The 11,498-nt window shown below is 35.2% G+C and overlaps 1 non-coding gene across 1 annotated transcript; it reads right to left on the bottom strand.

Annotated features, from left to right (window-relative positions):
- Nucleotides 1–6,451: 6,451 nt before the first annotated feature.
- On the bottom strand, nucleotides 6,452–6,559 carry LOC122314589. Its single transcript, XR_006243807.1, has one exon. It is a non-coding gene; the product is annotated as a small nucleolar RNA R71 (small nucleolar RNA).
- Nucleotides 6,560–11,498: the final 4,939 nt, after the last annotated feature.

Raw genomic sequence — 11,498 nt, 5'->3', positions numbered from 1 at the left:
TCTTTCCACTTATTTTCCAAATTTGGATGATTATGTTCTGGTCACGAGTTTTGTACGTCGACTACGACAGTAAAGACTCGTGATGATTACAGAGCTTATTAGCACAGTCATCAATTTCTTGACCATGATTACAAATTTACAACTAGCTAGAAAACGGCAAACTTTAGCAACAAATTACAACGATATACAAGGACACTCAATCTTTGCCAATTCCAAATGGCAAGGTATACCCAAAAGATTGCTTGAGCCGACGATGTACGTGCTCTCTCTTCAAAATGAAGTATGCATGCCAATTGTTTGAGATAATTAGAAAAGAGTGCCGGCAATGCATATGATTCCAATGAGAATGCTTCCAATAGTTAAATCAGAAAGAGAAGTTAAGAGTCTATATAAACCTAGATAGATATTACAATGCCTGTTTGAGGTGCACAACATACATATAGAGGAATCATAACGGGGTGTTCCGTTGGGGACGGTGTCTCTGCCAGACCTTTTCAATCAGCGTGAATTTCTCACCAAACAATTCCAATCTGCGTGAACTTCCTAAGTGTCATCACGAGGTTTCGCCAAACGGCGTGTTTTATTTAGTTTCAATCATCCTAAACTTCTTTCACGTGGGCTTCTCATATATGTCTCTTTGATCGCCTATCAACCTTTCCTAAGTCTTAAGAGCTTGGTAGGGCCGAAAATTGATCCTATTGAGAAGTTTCGATCCAAAACCAAAACCGCATCGATAGTATTTTAAGAGGGTGGTGTCGACCGAGATTGGTCAGCAGAGAGAGAGAGAGAACCAGCCGAAACCTTATAGTTGGTACTGATCGGTTCAACGGTCATTCGATTCCTAACTCATCCCTAAATTTACATAAATCAACCAAAATTCACAATAAATTCAAAATTTCATAACAAATCAACTTGAAATTCACAACAAAATCACAAATTAATAACAAAATTTCAAAAGGAGTGGTGAACGGGAGAGATGAGAGAGAATAAGACAGGCGAGAGACGTTTGAGAGAGCTTGGCCAACATAGAGCTCGAAGAAATGTTTTAGAGAGGAGAGAGTTCGGAGAGGTGAGGGACAAGCCGATGATGAGAGACCTTGGAGAGATGAGGGACAGGTTGAGGGTTGAGCGGCATGAAAAAAGAGAGGATGGGAGGGTTGCGCTACGAGATAAGAGAGGAGAGTGAAGAGAGAAAAAGGATCAGGATGAAGAAGGGGGAGTGTAGGGGATATTAAACCCTATATCTAAGTAACTTTGTTTGGTGTATTATACCAAACGGTGTCTTGTCACTTATATCTTTTTTCTTTTTCCATACATTTCATGTAAAAAGAAGCCGTTTAAATCACTTAAGTGAAACATTGTCGTTTTACCTAAGATATAATATATATAATATTATATCGGCTAGATTGGCGATTTGAATTTGGTTCAGACTAAGTTTAGACCAGGACTGAATTGGCTGATGTCAGTTTTTTGTATTTCCTACCACCAACCAACCGGTTCCCTATCTATTTCGACCGGTTCCTATCAGCAACAGTCGATCCCATCGATTCCTGTACACCCCTAAAGCTTGGTTGTTGTCTAGTTTTTCTTATTGTTATTTTGGAGAAAAAAAAAAACGATGGAGTTGAGAGCCTTTACAATCATCTCAAACGAATTAGAATGGTACATAATAACTAATAAAAAGAAAACAAAAACGTAAAATGGAGGGGAGTTACCTAAGTGCTATCGATCTCATAATTTATAATTTAAATATTTAAATTGTAGGGATTCTTCTTCCATGTTTTTGATTGAAAAGTGCAAGATTTTTTAAATAATTATATATTTACAATCGCCAAATGTATACTTTTCGTATATTTTCTTTATATTAAGATTTGGATAGTGAGTTGAGATAAAAATTGAAAATTAAATAAAATATTATTTTATAATATTATTATTATTTTGAGATTTGAAAAAGTTCAATTTTTTTGTTGTATTTTATGTAAAAATTATAATAATAAAATGAGATGAGATGAGATGGGTTGAAAGCCCCTCTCAACCCAAACTGAGCCTTAATCTCTTTAAAAAAATGGATAAATATAAAACTCATTTTAAAAAAATTAATTTTTAATATTGTCTTGTATTTTTTAAAAGAGAGTGTGATGGCACACACACTCCATAACTGTATATTGCATTAGCTAAATTTAAAACACATTAGCACGTGGGTAGCACAAGTAGATGAGAATATAGTGTTGGTGGTGGAGCAGAGTAGATCCAAAGAGAAGAAAAATCTGAGGGGCAGCCATTTATTCCGCAGCATCTGGTGCACACCTTAGTAAAATGATTAATTTATCCCTACAACAAAAAGCATGCCCCTCTCTCAAATTTCACTAATTGAAAACATGGAAGCAGAGCTTCTCCCCCCTCTCCCCCACCTGCAACCCGCATCGTCATCCTCTCCCTCACCCATTCCCCCCAATAACGCATTTAGGCCAAATGAGAGGCATGGCTAAGCATAGAGGGCTGAGGGAGGTGCAGTGGAGCTGGTAGTGACTAAGGGTGGCTCAAGGTGGTGGCATACGGCGGGCTAAGATGGAGAACCTGTGTGTAACGCCCCCATATTCCATTTGGGATTGGACGGACATTTGAAGCGTCGAGACATGTAACACAAGGTTACCTGCCCTCGTTCATGACATATAAGATGCAATGTTCCTAACATGCATCTAACATTATGTAATATTCGAAGCGGATAAATTATTTCTTTAGCAATACCATGCACCAAATTGAAAATATCTCAAATGCTTAAAACATACTTGATATATAAAAACTCATTGAACAACTAAGATCATAATACTAGTCCAAAATGATTATGATTCAAAAAGTACTGGAGATGCAACTCCATCGTACAAGTAGTAATTTACGTTAACTACTATATTAACATTGACGTCGCATCATCGCTCAGTCAACTGTGTCTAGTTGGTCAACTCCTGATTCTCCTTCAGATCCTGTAACAAGATCTACCATTCGGGGGGAATGGTAGTTGGGACTACCACAGTGAGATTTGATTACAAATCTCAGCAAGTTAACAAAAAACTTCCACACAGGCTAATGATGCATGAATGACAGTAAAAGCATAAATGCATAATCAAACTCATAAGTAATTAAAGCATAACTTGGCATACAACATAGCATAATTGACATAACTTAAATTGAAACATGAACTGAACTTGACTTGACATGAACTTGATCTGAAACTTGACTTATCATGAACTTGTTCTGAAACTTGACTTAACATGAAAAATACATACTCCACAGTTGTTGTGGCCACATGTATTCTACGTGTAAATACATACTCCACAATTGTTGTGGCCCCATGTATTCTACACAAACTTGACTTAACATGAAAAATACATACTCCACAATTGTTGTGGCCCCATGTATTCTACGTGTAAATACATACTCCACAGTTGTTGTGGCCCCATGTATTCTACACAAACTTGACTTAACATGAAAAATACATACTCCACAGTTGTTGTGGCCCCATGTATTCTACGTGTAAATACATACTCCACAGTTGTTGTGGCCCCATGTATTCTACGGAAACTTATTCTTTAATTGCTTAAATACATACTCCACAGTTGTTGTGGCCCCATGTATTCTATGTGCCACAATTGTTGTGTCTCACGTAGTGTATGCGTCACAATTGCTGTGACCCCATATATAAGTAATCAAGATTAAACGTGACTGGAATACGAAAGGACTGAAGCCCTGACGTAACATAACGTGACTTGAACATAACTTGAAATATATGACTAACTTGAGATAGAAACATTTCGTAACATGGCATAACATATAATAGACAACATATTTAACATGACATACTTGCAACAGTGAATATTACATGACTTGACATACATGTAATAGATGGCATACTTAGCATGACGTACTTGTAATGTACAGTAATACATAACAGAATATATTATGTAATAGATAAAAATTTATGACAGAATAAATTCTGTATAATAGACAATTATGTGATAACTTGGCATGACATGACATATATGATAACACACATACATACACTGTAGTTCCTTTACTTAGCACACATACACAATAGACTGCTAGTAAGTTAAAAGCTAACTTACCTTGATCTCCGCATTTCTTATAAAACCTTAACGCGATCACGAGGAACTGTAATTAGTGATTCTAAAAGTTAGTACTAAATCACTAATAAATTGAAATATGAAAAATACTAACTTAAAGAGTAAAATTTCTATTTTACTCTCTGCATGTAGGAAAATGACCGTTTTACCCATAACTTAAGGATTTTGCATACTAACTCCAAAAGTCACCAAAATTTACATGTCTCATGTAAATTTTATCCTCAATTCATATATCAATTTAGAAAAATTTAAAACTAATCACAACTATTAAAACTCCATAGGGCTGAAATTCTCATATGCTATTTCTATTGATTTTTGTTTCCAACTTGTTTTGATCTATGACTTATAAATATGTGATCTTCAAACCAAACCATCACATGGTTTAAAAAGATGTCCTAAAACATATATAAGCTTCTAATTCAAGATCACATGGTTAAAAATTAACCAAAACATAAATTTAGCCAAGAACATCAACACTTTGGCTTATTTGAATATCTCTTTACATAAAATTTCATATTTTTGAAACTAACATCAAATATATTCAAAATAATAATATAACATGTACATAAGATGCTTAGGATCCTCCAATAAAATTATCAAAGTCATTGGAATAGGTTTAGACCACCAAAGAGTTAAACTTTCTCAAAACAGAAACTGTTTTTCCTCTTCCAGTTTCTAAGTTTCTAAATCTAAGAAAATCTTTCATCAAAACATTTAATCATGCAAAACTCCTCAACCAATAGTCAAGGCTGTACGTGGTTGCCAAGATAAGTCCTAAAATTTAGGCGATTTTTTTATACGGAAATCAAGAGGACATTAGGGTTTCTTTCTTACCCTATATAAGCATATCATTAGCACGAAATGGAGGGGAGGAAGAGGCACAAGAGGCAGATCTGAAGAGAGAAAAAAATCACTTCCATGGCTACCGTTCGCTTCAGTTTTCTCTGGAGATTTTTGTTGTCCATTATATTTATGGGTAACTAAATTCTCAAGTAGGGTTAGGGATGAACTTGCACATTAGATGGTATTTCTAATTTATTGTTAATTCATGTATTTGATTTTCAATTGCTAAAACTCTTTTGTTTTATCATTCTCAATTCATCGTTAATGTTTTCTTCTCCGAATAATCATAGAATTTATTATGTTTATGGATTCAGTCATGCTTTTTCTATTGAATGGATTAGTTCTTTGATTATGTTTAGATCAATTATTTATCTATATTGATTTAGTTTTTTGCTGCAATATCGCTTCCTGAGTATATTGTTGTTATTGAATTTTATCAATAGGGGTAGTAATTCACGTTTTTTAAAAGTGGTGAATGTTTTTTCAAAGGGTTACATTTGATTTAAGTTTGGTTTATAAATCTATACCTTCCGATTGGGAATTGCGAAAATTGAGTTCCTAATTGAGTTATCCAATAAATTAAGAATAATTAAAATACCAGATTTGTGCAAGGGATTCCCGACGCTCTACTGTTTGTCAAATTTGAGTACTTTTTCTGTTAATCACTTTGCTTCACTTGAATTTACATTTAAAATTAATCTTTGTTCTCTATTACTTATTTAATATTTTTTCTTTAGTTTCTTTGTTCCTCTTGCTATTCTTTTAATTTGTCTCCCTGTGGAATCGACACCCCAAAGCTGTGCTACAACTACCGCGTTATTCTTTGGGTGTAATCAAATTTTGGCGCCGTTGCCGGAGAGATGGTAGAAAAATTGTGAGATAGTTTTTCTTTTCAACAGTTTGTAAAGGCGGTAACTTCGTTCCCTATTTTAGCTTGCTGCATCTTTTTTTTATTTTCTTTTTCTTTTTGTAGTTTTTTTTAGTGTTGCGTTTTTCTCTACCTTGGGTCGGTTTGCTTGTAGACCTGTGTTAGAGTCAGAGTTTAATTTTTTTGATCATTTGTTTGATAATTCTTCTAATTTTGAGAAAATGAGTGAACACGAAGATCAACCCACTAGGACCATTCAGGATTACCTCCACCCTACACGCACAGCCACACCATCATGCATCATGTTTCCAGCTAATATTCGCTAATTAGATTTTAAAACGGGGATGATACAGTTACTCCCTACTTTTCATGGCTTGAAAAATGAAAATCCATATGTGCACATTAGGGAGTTTGAGGAAGTAGTTGCGACTTTTCATAGTCAAAATGCAACAGATGACATTGTGAGACTTAAGTTCTTTCCTTTCTCTTTGAAAGATAGAGCTAAGAGTTAGCTATACTCTTTGAGACCACGATATATTGGGTCATGGAATGAGATGACTCAGGTCTTTTTTAATAAATACTTTCCCCAACATAAGACCAATGCTTTAAAAAGGCAAATCTCCACCTTTGTACAAAAGGACAGTGAGACTTTGTATCAGTCTTGGGAGAGATTTAAGAAGCTATTGAGTATGTGTCCTCACCATGGGTATGAGAATTGGCGCTTAGTGAGCTATTTTTATGAGGGACTTACACTTAGAGAGCGTCAATTTGTGGAAATGATGTGTAATGGTGAGTTCTTACAGAAAGATCCTGATGAGGCCATAGAATACCTCAATGAGCTTGCTGAAAAAGCTCACACTTGGACTGGACCTAGTGCTACTGATAGCACAAATAGGTCACGACCTGTAAGAAACCTAAATGGTGGTGGAATTTACCATCTCAGGGAAGAAGATAACCTAAAGGCTAAGGTTGAGATGCTCACTAGGGAGCTAGAGGTGTTGAAGAATAAAGACTTAAAGCCAACACACGTGGCTAATCATGCAGAGTCTTTTGGACCATGTTTTGTATGTGGCGGGGTAGATCACCTTGCCCAAGAGTGTCCCACATTTGCTGAGATGAGAGGGATGTATGAGGAACAATGTAATGCCTTAGGTATTTACAAGAAGCATTTTACACATTTCTCTAATACCTACAATCCTGAGTGGCGTAATCACCCCAATTTTAGTTGGAAATCTGAAAACTAGCCGCCTACACAACCCCCTAGATCATATCCTGCACCATATCATGCACTTTCATCTTCTAGGAGTCCTTTAGAAGACACTTTGCATGCTTTTATTGAGGCACAGAGTAAAACTAATCAAAAGTTTGAATCTTTGATTATGCAGGTTGTTGAAGAAAACAAAGAGATAAAGAGTCATATATCCAAGATAATGAGCTCCTTGAGTGTGAATGAGTGTGGCAAGTTTCCTTCTCAAGCTCAATCCGCACCCCAAGGTCAGCATATGGCACAAAAAAATTTAAAAGAAGTTCATGTCATTATGACAAGAAGTGGTAAGTCCTTACACATCCCAACAACTGATAAGCAAGAGGATGTTAAAGAGGAACAAAGCAATGATAGCACCGAGTTCCCCAAGGATGCCGAGGTAATCAAGAGTCCAGTTAAGGTACCATTTCCTCAAGCTTTAAAATCTGGTATGCGAACTTTGGATCCTAATAATGAAATCTTGGAGAACCTCAGGCAGGTAAAGATTAACCTTCCTCTTTTGCATGTTATTAAACAAGTTCCCACTTATGCAAAAGTTCTTAAAGATTTGTGTACAGTTAAGAGGAAGCACCATGTTAAGAAGACAGCATTTCTGACAGAGCAAGTTAGTGCTCTAATTGAGCAGCGAATTCCTCCTAAGTACAAGGATCTTGGTTGTCCAACCATTGCATGTAATATTGGGAATCATGAGTTTGGGCAAGCCTTGCTAGATCTAGGAGCTAGTGTTAATTTGATGCCTTATTCCATTTATTTGCAGCTTGGTTTGGGTGAAATTAAGCCTACTTCTGTCGTGCTTCAGTTGGCTGATCGTTCAGTTAAGAAACCGAGAGGGATAGTTGAGGATGTTTTGATCCAAATTAACAAGTTTTATTATCCTGTTGATTTCTTAATTTTGGACACTCAATCAGTTGTTGAGTTTAACTCTAAAGTTCCTCTCATATTAGGTAGACCTTTCCTTGCTACGGCTAATGCACTTATAAATTGCAAGAATGGGTTGATGAAGTTATCTTTTGGAAACATGACCATGGAGGTCAACATTTTCCATATTGAGAAGCAGCCAACAGATGATGAATGCCACCAAACGTATATGATTGATGCACTCGTAGACAAGGGAGTTCACACAACTCATGATTTTGATCCCCTTGAATATTCCCTTGTGAATTCTGAGTTTAATACATCTGTTAGTGATTCATCTGATGTTATTGATATTTGTGCTATTTTTGATGAAACTCAGGATTATGGCACACAGGTTTGGCAATAGAAATTTGAGAAGTTGCCTAAGAAATGTGGAAAACAGATTCCTGTAAGTATGAAAGCACCAAGAGTTAAATTGAAATCTTTGCCTAAGTCTAAAGTCTATAAGGTTAAAATGAAAGCGTTTCATGATAAAAATATTCTTACGAAGAGGTTTAAACCTAATGACCGAATATGCTTATATGATTTTGGATCTTACAAGCACAAAGAAAAACTTCGGTTTAGGTGGACTGACCCATTTCTAGTGAAAAATATTTTTGTAAATGGGATGGTAAAAATAGAAGATCCTAAGGATGGTCGGATCTTTAAAGTAAATGGTCAACACCTTAAAATATTAATTGATAGGCAAGTTCCGGAAGTGGAAGACATTCCACTTGTGGATCCAGTCTATCAACCTTGACCACACCACCAAGGTATGTGTTTTTTTATTTATTTTGTTTTGCTTTGTTTTGTTTTTGTTTTTTCTTATTTTCTTTCTTTTCCTTTTTGTTTGCTGTTGTTTTCTTTGTTTTTGATTGCAAGATAGTTTCATTTCGTCATTTCAGATTACCATCTTTGGTGTTTAGGGAGCTACCCACATCACTCATCAGGTGTTTTCTACCATTTTCAGTTACTCCCCATTCAATTTTGATTCTTAAACATTGAGGACAATGTTTCATTTAAGTTGGGGGGTGGTGGTGCAAATTCAGTTTTTAAAATGCTTGTTGGAACTCTGTGGCATATTTTCATGTGTCAATTTTTTTTAATTTGCATCACATGTGCATCATTTTCACATGTGTACTCATTCTCATTCATAGCCATCTTTGTGAATTCACCAAACCCACCAGATCATTTTTTGCTGAAACATTCACAGAATCCTTAATGCACTTATCCAAGTTTTGTGGTAAGATGGTGGTTTGACACATGTAGCTAGAGAACTCTTTTACTTAAGTTTTCATGTGAGTTTGAAGATGATTGAGAGAATACAAATGCAGTAAATTGTGATAAGCGTTCATTGATCTGTTGAATTGGGCACTTATTTTGAGAATATCATTACATGGTTTGCAGTACAATGGTGGATATACTTGGGATATGACGAAGGTCAACTTAGGATTAACGTTTGAGCCTTTCAAGCTATCCTTTCCATCATAGACCCCTAGTAGTCAACTTTGAGCCAATAAAACACTTGTAGCTTTTTCTTTTCATATGCCCATATCATCCATGCCTCTCCACATTGGAGTATAACTTATACACAGATTTTCTTACCCTTTTTACTTCCAAGTATATACTAGGTGTGGAATTTGTATTTTCTTTCTTTAATTTTATCATTTTCAATTAAAAAAAAAGAGAAGAAGAAGACGACGGAAAAAATAAGAAGAGTACAAGTTGCAAAGTGTTCAATTGAGTGAGCTCCAACAAAAAAAAAAAAAGTTGGTATAGATGGAAAGAATACAAAAGTAGCATGTGTTTGTCTATCAAATTGTTGGAAAAAAAAAAGGAAGAAGAAGGAAAAGCATTATTATTTGATGATCTGAAAAGTTGGAGAGTATATTAAGTGAGAAGTGTGGTCTATTGAGATATTTAATAAAATTCCATTTGTATGTACTTGAAATTTTTTGAATCCCTTTCATCCTTTTTTTTCATATAACCCCAAAACCAAGCCACATTACAACCTTTTGTGTTGACCATTCTGATCCTAAATCAGCTGTTGAAAAGATTGATGGAAGTCTCATTTGTTAGTGTTCCTATCATAAGATCAATGTTTGCTTATTACTTGTATATAATTGCCTAATTTTCCATGAGAGTGTATATACACCCATTGTCAACTCCATAGAGAGAGCCCTTACACGAAACACTATTATACCTGTGAGTTATGGAGTTGAACATTTTGCTTAAGATGTTCTTGATGTTGCATGTGTCAAGGTTAGTGGTACGATGGTTATGGCTTGGAGAACACACACACACTCTGTGGATTGCTATAGGTGGATTGATCTTGATGGCTTATTGGATTCCTTAAATTGTTTTGATATGTGAATCTGGAAAGTGTGACTTGATGGCCTTTATGTGTGATTTTCTTTGGTCTCTTTTGTTGTTTTGACATAAAAATTGCTAGGGACTAGCAAGGAGTAAGTTGGGGGGTATGATGAGTGTGCAAAAGTGCACTCTATATACCCTATTATTAGACTAAAATACTAAAATGTGAATAGAAATCATAGGAATTAATGTATATTCTTAAATTGAATTTCTATTTACGTTGGGATACTCCTAAGCAGTTTTTTTATGTCTAATTTCAGAGTTTATAAAAGAGCAAGTCAAGCCCAGCCAAATTCAAAGGAGAACATTCATGGGGTTTGAGAGCAATTTGGAAGAAAAGAAAAAGAAAAAAATCACAAAATGAAACCGCAAGAAGTCCAAGTCCGAAATTCGCTAGGAGATAGTCTGGACATACTTTAGTCTTTTGACTGTATCTTTTTACTCATATATCAGATTGATACGATTCTTGATGTATTGGAAAGCTATCTTAAAGGGCTATAACTTTGTCTCTAATAAGGATTTCCAAATTCGAACTCCTGAAGGTTGTATGTGGCTACCAAGATAAGTCCTAAAATTTAGGCAATTTTTTTATGCGGAAATCAAGAGGACATTAGGGTTTCTTTCTTACCCTATATAAGCATATCATTAGCACGAAATGGAGGGGAGGAAGAGGCACAAGAGGCAGATCTGAAGAGAGGAGAAAATCACTTCCATAGCCACCGTTCGCTTCAGTTTTCTCTGGAGATTTTTGTTGTCCATTATATTTATGGGTAACTAAATTCTCAAGTAGGGTTAGGGATGAACTTGCACATTAGATGGTATTTCTAATTTATTGTTAATTCATGTATTTGATTTTCAATTGTTAAAACTCTTTTGTTTTATCATTCTCAATTCATCGTTGATGTTTTCTTCTCCGAATAATCATAGAATTTATTTTGTTTATGGATTCAGTCATGCTTTTTCTATTGAATGGATTAGTTCTTTGATTATGTTTGGATCAATTATTTATCTATATTGATTTAGTTTTTTGCTGCAATATCGCTTCCTGAGTATATTGTTGTCATTGGATTTTATCAATAGGGGTAGTAATTCACGTTTTTTAAAAGTGGTGAATGTT

This window comes from Carya illinoinensis, chromosome 6 (genome assembly GCF_018687715.1).
Source record: "Carya illinoinensis cultivar Pawnee chromosome 6, C.illinoinensisPawnee_v1, whole genome shotgun sequence".
Lineage (NCBI taxonomy): Eukaryota > Viridiplantae > Streptophyta > Magnoliopsida > Fagales > Juglandaceae > Carya > Carya illinoinensis.
This window is presented reverse-complemented; position numbering and strand designations above follow the sequence as displayed.